Raw genomic sequence first — 12092 nt, 5'->3', positions numbered from 1 at the left:
ATTATTTCTCAAATGACAAAATTGTGATAAAAATTTCATAAAATCGTCTTTAAAATCTGATTTCAGGTGATTTATTGGGATTTATGGTCCTGAATATATGAGAAGATGCTATAAGTGCTTTGGGACAGACCCTTCACAAATTCCTGCTGCCATTCCAAAGTTTGTTACTTGGACTTTCTCTTCAAAATCCACTGAGACACCGGGACTCCCTTCATGAGCACGGCGGGGTGAAAACAGGTTAATGACTAATCAGTTTCCAGCACGTCTACAGTCTTGTAAGAGATATCGATTTCTCTGCTCTTGCTCAGAGAATGTGATCTAAAAAGCAATGATTCACTGCACAGAGATGTGTGCTCAGGATTTGTTGCCTAGGGAGGTACAAGAAGAGGGGGCTTAGTTAGCAAGCATATGTGGATCACTTAGATACCTTGACTTTTATTTTTATGTCCTCTTAGGTGTCCCTTAAAGTAATCAATGAAAGAATAATTTAATCATACTCTAGCATTGATAAATATCTACTTGGAGGCACAAGAAACATAGCATTCTCTATGAAAATGCTATACCATCGTTCATTTTTGCCCAATTCTGAATTCACTCAATTTAGATAACTTAGCTTAAGATTTTAAGCCACTCCCACTGTTTGATTCCTGATTTTATACTTAATTTTGAAAATAAATCAAACTCATTGCTTGCATTATCCCTACCCTGTTACAATAATTGTCAATACCCTTATAATAACTTTCTTAAGGTGCTAGATTTTTGCCTCATCTCTGACATCAACTGCATACATTCAGAGAAGTCATAAACATCTCCGAGTTTCAGTCTACGTATCTGTAAAGAAACAAGAGTGTGCCGGTTATCCTAAGGATCTCTCTAATATGTTTATACTACCCTGGGCTGGGTTATGGGATGGATTTTAATCAACTGTTTTTAGTTTAGGGGGAAAGGAGATCACTTATATTCAATACAAACAAGTGACCTATACCCAAAAGAAGTTTGTTAAGTTGTATGTAAGCATTTGATAACGAGTACTATTTCCATAGGTTTAAAGGCAGAATGAGAGTGTTTCTGTGCTGTTCTATGGCAATTTAATGGACACACATAAATCTTTTTGTTTTGATATGATCTGTCTTCCCTTGCGAAAAGGTAAATCCATTAAGGGCAGGGGTCTTTGTTTCTTTTGTTCACTGTTATATATACCTCTCTTACCTGAAATTTGCAAACCACGTAGTAAGTACTTAATAAATATGTGCTAGATAAATGAATGATTGAATGGATGAGGGCATAAGGTAAATTCATTCTTTTAGAAAAAGTACAATTGACAAATAATGCTAGTAGATTATTTTAATTGGAACTTCATTTGATCGAAATGTTGCCCTCCTGAAAAGGTTATATGTATATAAATGCTTGCTATTGGCACTATGAAAAAAATTTTTAAACCTCACAATGTTTTCAAATCCAACAATGTTTAAGATTTTAATGCAATATTGAGCACCTGTTGCTACCAATTCCACTAACCCAGGAAAGCAAAGGGTAAGAGTACGTATAGATAAGATACTGAAGAAATAACTGGTGAATAAATATGTCCAAGAGAAGCAAGTGTCTGGAGAAAGCACCATTTGGGGTTGGTTTTCTCAGGAGAAGATGGCATCCAATATTATAGTTCCTAGTTACATATCAGAGGCAAAACAATATCAGACAATGAAGACTCTCAGGATTTATGAAGTCTTAAAGTCTTGAAGCTTAAAATCTCATCCTTTCTACACCTGAACCATGGTTGAAAACTTGAGAAGAGCAAGAAAACAGCGTAGGGGGATCCCTGGGTGGTGCAGTGGTTTGGCGCCTGCCTTTGGCCCAGGGCGCGATCCTGGAGACCCGGGATCAAATCCCACATCGGGCTCCCAGTGCATAGAGCCTGCTTCTCCCTCTGCCTATGTCTCTGCCTCTCTCTCTTTCTCTCTCTGTGACTATCATAAAAAAAAAAAAAAAAAAAAAAAAAAAAAAAAAAAAAAAAACGTAGGATACAGTGCAATGGGTCAATTCTGTGTGGTTACTCTAATGGCCCAGCATGGATACCAAAATTAGAGGAAGAAAGATGAAGTTCAGCAGCTCAGAGGAGGGTTGTTTTGGTGGTTGGATTTTGTTCATTATTCCCAGTATTTTTTGTAAATTTCATTCCAAATATGAGGACCCCCATGTCTATAAACTAATTATAGATTCCCTCTTACAAATGAAGGGAGTTTTGCTCTTAAATGGAAGATTTCCAAAAGAGGACAGAGTAAATGTTTTTAAGTAGCACCTCGAGTGTTGCAACATGTAATATATATAAATAGCTTCACACCTAAGTTATTAGGCTTCCCTCCCCCAAATGCTCCTATAGTTCCAGGTGACAAGTCTAAAACTGAACTCAAAATCTTGCCCACCAAACCTCCTCCCTCTATGGCCATCTCACCTAGCTGGAGACACAGGCTCGTCCGCCACTCCCTACTCTGTCACCTGCCCACATCCAAGTAACCATCATTCCTGCAACTTTATTTCTGTTTTTCTCAAGCTTCTCCCTTCTCCACAGCCCCATTCTCTTGCTTTAGGGCTTTAGAATCTCTAGCCTGCCTTACTGCCCGCTCAGATCCAACCCCCAAGTGATCCACCTGGAGCAGAAATCTGGCTTTGCTGGGCCCCACCATCTACACAAGAAAACCACCTCCTGCTGTGGATTGCCCAGTTTGCTTGCCCAGCCCAGCTTACACCCCTAGTCCCCTTATAGCTCTAGATTTAGGCTCCAGATAAAGTAAGCTGCAAAGCTGCCCAGAGGTCCCACCTACTTCTGCCTCTGTCTCAGATGGCACCCCTCCTCTATGCACTATTTGAATGAGGAGGCCCTAAGACTGGGGGTGTTCTCGAGCCTTGGTAGCTGACCTAAGCAGACCAAAATCAACACCAGAGTCACTGTGCTTGAATCTGAGAAAGTGAAACTTTTGAACAGCCAATAGCAGTCAACCAGGCTTTCCCAAATAAGGCCACCACTGAGGTGCTAGTAATCAAACCATTGCTTTGGTTTGCTTCTGCATCTTCTCTATAAAGATGATGCCTCTAGCACCTGTGGGTAGAGAGAGCCTCCTTACCACTTTCTGCTTGGTGTTGCCTGATTACGGTCTATATTTTCTCAAATACTTTTAAGAGAATTAATGTGCCTCAGTTTACCTTTTTCAACACATACACAGTCAACCCATTCACCATCTGCCACTTCCCTTACCTGGAAAACTGACATCATCTCATCTGAGAATCTTCTTGAAGTCCCTCCTCCATCCACAGCTATTTCAACCCCAATTACTTTCATAAAATAGAAAGGCACTCTCAGGGACGCCTGGGTGGCTCAGTGGTTAAACGTCTGCCTTCAGCTCAAGACATGACCCCAGGGTCCTGGGATCGAGTCCCACATCAGGTCTTCCCTCTGCCTATGTCTCTGCCTCTCATGTCTCTCATGAATAAATAAATAAAATCTTAAAAAAATATATCAGACAACACTTCAGGTATTGAAAGGCTAAGTCCAAGAGACTTTGAAGGGATTTCTTTTGAGTAATGCATTAGAATGAATGACCAGCATCCAGGTTTGTTTTGTAGTTCATTATTATAAAAGCATGATAATTTATATTAATAAGGATGAGGATTTCTAAACACCGATTGTTTTTCTTCTAAATAGAATGTATATGTGCGTAGATAAATGAGTACATTTTAATATAAAAACTACTTAGACAAAGAAAATACTGCCACGGCAATAAATGATATTTCAAATGAAGAATCAATGAAACCTCACTGAAGGACCCAGAACCTGCTTTCTCTGGTACCAGAGCCACCTGAATTGCACTTCCTCACTCCCACTCCAGTGCCAGGTGGCGCCTGGGTCAATGCGAAGGGGGGAGGCTGCTGGGTTCACGGGGCCAATTGCCTCAGATTAAATAACCTCCAAATGGCCAGCTACGGTTTATGTGCCAACCCTATCTAGACAGGCTGTATTTACATTGTTACTGGGAAGCACAGAAGACATTTTCATGCTCAGCAGGCTACAGGAATAAAAAGGCAATCTTAAACCTAGACTCTCATTATTGCATTACAGTCTAATAACTAATACATGAAAAAAAAATCTTTCTTCCCTGCTGTGGTAGAGCTGCTCCTCACTTCTAAATATATTTTCCTCAAGAGACAGCAAATGGAAGGCTCATCTCTTTAAAAAAAATACTTTGAAATTTTAAAAGTATTAATATTAAAATATCTGAACTAAATATATAAAAAATACATATCAGGCTTGGAGGCTGCTCAGTGCTGGCTCAAATTTCTTCATATTGTTTCATTAGAGTGCAAAGTATCTATTCTTAAGACATTGAGTTTGCAATAAGGGATCCAGTTCCAGTACTCTATCTGCTTTTCTTACATGGAGGTAAAATATGTAATGATATTTAGTCTTTTAAAATTTGCTGAATTATGTCCATCCTAGACAAAAATTTACAGATCTAAGTATAAATCCCTTTTCCTAATTCTATGCTGATGGTATAGAAAAATATCCATTAGCCTTCCTTACCCTCTTTTAATGGTGTTTTGTAGGGAAATTCAAGAGATAAAGGAGTTACAAAGTGTGACATTAGGAATCAGAAGTGTGAGCACATAACAGAATCAGATTATTCCAATGAATCACACATTGCCCATCAGATAGCTTTCATTTGGATTCTTCCAGAGTGTTTTTCCTTGCCATGAGTGAAGTATTCTTTACCCAAACTATATTCAGCTCTTTGCTTCTTTGGAGGTCCATTTAGCATGTGGACAAAAACACAAAATGGAATTTATAGAATGAACTTTGTATTTAGGCCAGTACTTAAACTCTTTTCAGAGTCCAGAATGGGCTGTGGGTACTAAAAAGTCAACAACCACTGGGATTTGCATGAAGAAATGCAACCACCATGAGGTTGCCTTCTCAGTCAAATACACAAGCAAAAGCAGTCGTGAGGGCTGGTTCCACTCAATCTTTTAGCCTAGAGATTGTTGGATAATAAACTGTAGGGATGTTTAACATTTTTAATTAAACATTTATAGGATGATTACTTGTGCTTGTTTATCTTCTTTTTGATCATTGGCCCAAGATTCATAAACAAATTCTCATACAAGCACACTTTATAATGTAAGACCTTTAGGGAAGAGACCACATCTGCTTACACCTTTCAGCAGCTGGATGACCCACAGTCATGATCTTGTTTATTAATAATTTCTTTTACTGTAATAATATGTAATCCTATTATTCTTTGAGTTCCCTGTTCCTCTTAACCAGCTGGAAGCTTCTCTGTTTAATTGATTTATGATTGAGTGAAAACCCTCCCATTTCCCCAGAGGGGTTATTGGATTAGTGGCAGTCTTTGCATTGTTCTATTTCTTTCCTTCTTTCTTTCTTTCTTTCTTTCTTTCTTTCTTTCTTTCTTTCTTTCTTTCTCTCTCTCTCTCTCTCTCTCTCTCTCTCTCTCTCTTTCTTTCTTCTTTCTTTCTTTCTTTCTTTCTTTCTTTCTTTCTTTCTTTCTTTCTCTCTCTCTCTCTCGATTTCTTTCTTTTGCATTGTTCTATTTCAAATAGTGCTTAATTAAAAAATGAATTCCAACTCTTTTAGAAATAGGTGGGATATAATTTCAATTAAGTAATGGTGGAGATAGAAACTAAAAATAATTAAAATATAGCTAGTTTTAAATGATTGATGAGCATACGGAAAATCCAGACTTGGTTATTGGGAGTGGATATTGGTTTTGAAGCCAAATTTTAGAAATGGCATTAAGAAAGTAGGATCAGAGCAAAGATGGTACCTACTGCAGAGCCTGAGAGTCAGAATCACAATGCTACACCCCTTTGTTGTGGGGAGCCTGTCTAGAAAGAGAGGCCTCACTGGGCCCAGTAGTTCCCTCTGCACTCAGCTGTGCAGAGTCTCACTTCTCTGTTTTCCTGTAAGTGCTCTGAGCTTCTTCACAGGCTCCATCCTTGCTGGGCAGAAAGGAGAGGAAGCCCACTGAGTGCACTGCAGTCACTGATTTAATTCCTTCTCTGAAGGGCCACTTTATATAATCTTTGCTCCAGGTCCCAATTGTTAGGTAATAGCCCCCTTTAAGGATCTGCCCTGTCCTTCCCAAAATTTGAAGTGGCACAAGGGGAGTTAAACTATGCAGGAGGCAGGCAGGACTGCAGATCCATGTAAACACTCCTGTGATTCTGCTTGTGCAAGTGACTTCCAAGGTATGCCCACCCTAGGCACTCCTTTAGCATTTGCTGATGGAGGGTATAAACTTCAGTCAGCCTGGTCAGGGTCTGGTGGTATTCCAGATAGACCAGGCCTTCCATTGTCTCTCACTGATTTGTTTCCATGTCCCCTGGCTGGATGACTTTCCCTAGTAGTTGGATGCAAGATAGCTAACCCTCACCTTAGCTGCCTATGGAACTCCAGACATTCAGGGACATGCAGGGAATACTGAGTCCTGCCCCTGCCACATAACTTGGGGGCTGGAAGGTTGTTCAAAACCTGAATCTAGTCTCCAGTTGCTTACCTGCCCAGCACTGTTGATTTGGGCTTTCTACTTCCTATATATCATATAGTCTTTTTCTTTGTCCTTGAAATTAAATGAAAGTCTTGAGTCTGGACAGTCCCCCCACCCCAATCCTACTGTTAGGTATATCAAAAGCATGATGGTAGTTAGAATTCCTTTAGCCTGTAAGGAAGAGGATTCCTAATCATCCACGACACAATAATCAAGATCATTAGTAACCTTACCCTACAAGATGTCTAGAGTCAGGAGGTGGCTCCATGGTGTTCTCAGGACCACATACCATACTTCGCAGTACCATCTTTGGCAACCTGACTGTTCTTCCCTAAGTTTGTCACCTCTACAGTACATGTTACCCACTGCAACTATGATGTCATATCCTCCTCACAGGACAGAACATTGAATGGGAAGGACACGGGGACAGTAGGATTTCCTCCTGGAACATCTTCTCTTTTATTAAGATGCAAATCCATTCCTTGTGCACACAGCAGAATTTTCCCTATATACATCAGCAGGAACAGGGCCATATGTTCAGACCAATTGCAGGAAGAGAAATGAGGTCACTGTAATGGCAAAATTCATTGTGATTTACTCCTGAAGTCCACCTTCTCAGAATGTGTGCTGCCCAGATGCCCAAATAAAATCAATGCTTGTTGAGTTAGCAAGGAAGAAGAGCTAAGTATTGGAGAAATTGGCAAGCTACAATGTCCATCCCAAGAGACATAGGGAAATTCACAATACTCTTTCCTTTTTTGGCAAAGCCTACCTTTTACAATTATTGCCTTGCTAAAGAAGTCAGGAAGATCAACTTTAGAGTAAAAAAAGCAATCAATGCTCTCCCAGTTCTTGGTCCTCACCCCCTGGGGCTAACAATGGCACATCATTTAGAGAGGGAAATAAAACATCTTGGCTTATTATTTGTAAAATTAAAGAGCTATTTAAAAATATTTTCAGGCTTGTGATGCTATCATTTATTCAAATAATGAGTATCTATTAGGAACTGACCTTGAGCTCTGGACTAATATGTGAAAGCAGCTTGTTTGAAAAGCTTTGATGGGATAAAATTAAAAACAAAAAACTAGAATTGATGGAAGATAAATTTTGGTTTAGTATGAGGCAGAAGTTTTCTTATCTGCAAGTCATTTTAAATGTAACAGATTATCTAATGAGTTGGTGATTTTGAAGTACAAGATATATGATGGATTGTTAGGAGTCGAACAAAATGACTTCTGGTTATTTTATTTTAATACTTCAATATGCTTGAAACACATCCTAATAAGCATGAACACCACAAATAGGCAAACAATAAAAGAATCACACTATTTTATGAAAGTGTTATTTGTATTAAAATTCTAAGTATGATATCATAAAATTAATGTACTGTTATCCTTTGGAGTCCAGAATAGTCAACTGGCAAAGATCTGATTTTATCACACATATTTTTAGAAAATTCACATATAATAAACATCTAAACCTTACCTTGTATTTTAGCCTACCAACAAAGATTGATATATTTTCATGGTATCTTTCCCTTATAGAGATATAATGGATTTAACATGGTCAAACTGTTTCAAAAGTAAGCACTCTCCAACCCTCAAAAAGAATATTTTTAAAGAATGTGAAGCCTCTTTTTTAACCTCATATGAGAGTTTATAGAATCAAGACACAAATTATATTAAAAAATAGATGCTGGCAATCATACATATTTCATACTATCATAAAATCTGCATCTTCTTTCACACACAAAAAAACCCTAGGGTAAAATATTTGATTCAATTATGTGCAAATCACATGACATTATGAGATGCTTACCAATAGTTTGTTTGTTTTTATTTTTGAATTAGATTTTCTCTGTTGGCACCCTTCCCAATCAACATAAGGATTGCTTTTAGAATTCTTTTGGTTTATTTTCCAAAGATAAAAATAATTTAGGCCAGCATCATTATGGACAAGAATTATTACCTGGATACCAATTTTAATGTAAGATTAATTAAAAGATTTTTTTTTAATTGTTGCCATTGTGATTCAATCTATTTAATGATTTTAAGTTTTTATTTAAGTATCAGTTAGTTAAAATACAGTGTAATGTTAGTTATAGGGATTCAATACAATGATTCAACAATTCCATAAAACACCTGGTGCTCATTCATCATGACAAGTGCCCTCCTTTATCTGCATCACTTATTTCACCCATCCCCCCACCTCTGTCCCCTATAATGACCATCAGTTTGTTCTCTGTAGTTAAGAGTCTGTTACTTGGTTTGCCTCTTTCTCTCTCTTTTTTCCCTTTGCTCATTTGTTTTGTTTCTTAAATTTCACCAGTAAGTAAAATCATGTGCTATTTCTCTTTCTCTGACTGACTTATTTCACCTTCTAGCTCCAGATACATGAAAGATGCTCAACATCACTAATCATCAGGGAAATCTTTAATGATTTAAAAATATTTTTTTTTCTTTAAAATTACATTTAAATCAGCTTTTACTATCTGCTTGGAATATATTGTACATGAATCTAGGAAATGATAAAAATTAATTGACATTACCTTAAATTATGTCTTTAAATAGTCTGAAAAGTTCTAATTTCCACAAGGAAGAATCGGTATGTTGGAACAAGCCTCTGCAGATAATAATGTGGGAAATACGCACACACACACAAATATATAAACATGATGGAAAGTGACCGAATTCAGCAAGCATGAACTAGGGGGCAGACCTAGCTCCTTAAAGAAGGAAATACACTGGGTAAGGCCCCCTTCATCCAACTTTTCCCCTGAAGGTACTCCACAGCATGTGCTCTGGCCAATAGAACTGCAGAGGGGAGCCATAGTCTTACTGACTTGAGGTGTCAGAGAATGAACTTGGGGCTGCTAGAACAGCTGACAGGTGGAGGAAATGCCAGAAATGGGAGAATTGCAGAAGGAGAAGCCCCAAATCTGAATAAATATCGTCCAATGCTTGATTAAACCCTCGACTGCCCATGTATGGAGACGGCATAAAGCAACATCTGAAAAACTGAAAGAGCAGAACAGAAAATTTGGCTGCTGCTGATTTCAGGAAAAATAAGATATAGAGTTTGAGTTCCATCATGCTAGAGGGAATTTCCCAAAAGGGCCCCTCCTTAAGGGTAAAACTGTGTCCCAGTTCTAAAGAAATCTCCTTATGACTAAGGTAGAAACTGAAACTCATACGAGCTAACACATAAAGCCTGCCAAATGTGAAAGGGATTGGCCAGTAACTTGACTGCCTTCTGAAATGAAAATCAACTCTTCTTAGAGGAAGATACACAGTCCACAATATTTACAATGTGTCATTTACAAATTTCAACATAAAATTTTAAAATTGGTAGACATTCAAAGAAACAAGGAAACGTGACCCATAACCAAGAGAAAAAGCAGTGAATAGAAGTTGATATTAACCAGATTTAAATTTAGCAGACTATAGCTCTGAAATAGGTGTCATAAATATTGTCAAATATATAAAGAAAGATGTCGCCATAACAACTAGAGTTTGAACAAAAAATTAAAACTATGAAAAAAATAAACTGAAAATTCCAGAACTGAGAAGTAAGGTATTTGTATAAAAATTAATGGAATGGACTTAACAGTATATTGCAGATGGAAGGAAAAGGATTACTGCATTTAAGATAGGACAATAGAAATACAAACTCAAAAAGGAAAAAGATTTAAAGAATGAATAGAATATAACTAACTTATGAAACAATAGCATGAATTGTGATTGACTTCTCATAAGAAGCAATTAGAGATCAGAAGATAATAGGATAATGTCACTAAAGTAGAACAGCACACACACACACAAACATTAACTAAGAACTCTAAATAAAGGAAAATGCAAATCTGAACTACTTTTAGGTTAAATAAGATCTAAAAAAATTAATTGCCAGCACATCTCATAATGGAAGCTTTTCAGGCTGAAGAAAAATGGTATCAGATGGAAATTCAGATATTAATTAACAAAATCGCCTAAATATTTAAAGCAAAGGCAATTGTATTATAACATGGAATTTATAGTATAAGCATTTCTCATTTAACTGTACTTTGCTTTATTGTGCTTCACAGATACTGCAATTTTTACAAATGGAAGATTTGTGGCAACCCTGTATCAAGCAAGTCTATCAGCACCATTTTTCCAACAGCGTTCACTCATTTTGTGTCTCTGTTACATTTTCATACTTTTTGCAATATTTCAAACTTTTTCATTATTAATATATTTGTTATGGCAACCTGTGATGGAAGATTACAACCTGCGGAAAGCTCAGGTGATAGCATTTTTTAGCAATAAAGTAAAAAACTTTTTAAATTAAGGCATGTACGTTATCTTTTTTAGAGATATTGCTATTTCACACTTCATAGACTACAGTATAATGTAAATATAACTTTCATATATGAAAAATGTATATAACCAAAATATTCATTTGATTCACTTTATTATAATATTTACTTTATTGCAGTGGTCTAAAACTGAACCCACAATATAACCAGGATATGCTTGTATATATTTTATAAAATTTATAAAAATAGCAAAAAATAAGTGAGGAAAATAAATTATAACACCACTAAAAAATAAGTGACTAAAGTTATACCTTATAAGCTTTTATATTTTATGTGAAGAAATAATTCACATAGGTTTAGGGAATGCTAGATAAAATATGCATATTTTGGTTCCTAGAATACTTACTAAAAAAATATAAGGCATAACTAAAAAGCCAGTAGACATATTGGGTTGTAATTCTAACAGCAAAGAAAGACAAGAAGAGAGGAACACTGGAATAAAAACCAGATGAAACAAATTGAAGATAAATTGAAAATCCTCCATTAATTCATCCTTTCTATTTCACTCACGGCTTGATGGGGTTTCATGGGATTGATGTTTAGAGCTCCAGCGGCTGCTGGGAACAGGTGCGCTGCGCCGGAGACAGGTAGCCTGGGAAACAGAGGAGGGGCAAAGACGGTTTGTTTCCCCTTGATGAAGATACCACTAGCCTTGATTTACATAATATATATATATATATACCATAACGTATCTACTGAAGATTAGCACAGATTTTTGGTAATCTTTGGTAAAAGTAGCATTTTGATCTTTCATTATTTTATTCTTCAGAATCATACTAGCTTTATAAAACAAGAAATTGTAAAATCCTTAAATATTTGACCATCTCACCAGCTATATTTTTAGTGTCTTTTGTCCACATATATGAGATTGTTAATGTTTTCTGCTCCTTCTTTGGTCAATATTTTTCATTTATGTTCTCCATGAAGAGAGAATAGCATGCTCAGTTGTTGTGTACCCTTGGAACAAGAGACTTCTTCAGTATAGTTTCAAAAAGAAACTATTTTCCCTCCAAAGTGAAGGGGATCTAACATATTTCAATCTGCTGGCAAGTCTATAGCTAGCTGTCCCAAGGGTTGGTGCTACACAAAGAGCTTCCCATTAATCTCCATCTCTTACTGGTTGGACATTCAGCTATAATCTGATGTGTGGACACATCAGCCCTGGTGGGGTTGTCAGA

This window comes from Vulpes lagopus, chromosome 17, assembly GCF_018345385.1.
Source record: "Vulpes lagopus strain Blue_001 chromosome 17, ASM1834538v1, whole genome shotgun sequence".
NCBI lineage: Eukaryota > Metazoa > Chordata > Mammalia > Carnivora > Canidae > Vulpes > Vulpes lagopus.
The sequence above is the reverse complement of the archived record's forward strand: the minus strand, read 5'-3'. Positions refer to the sequence as shown.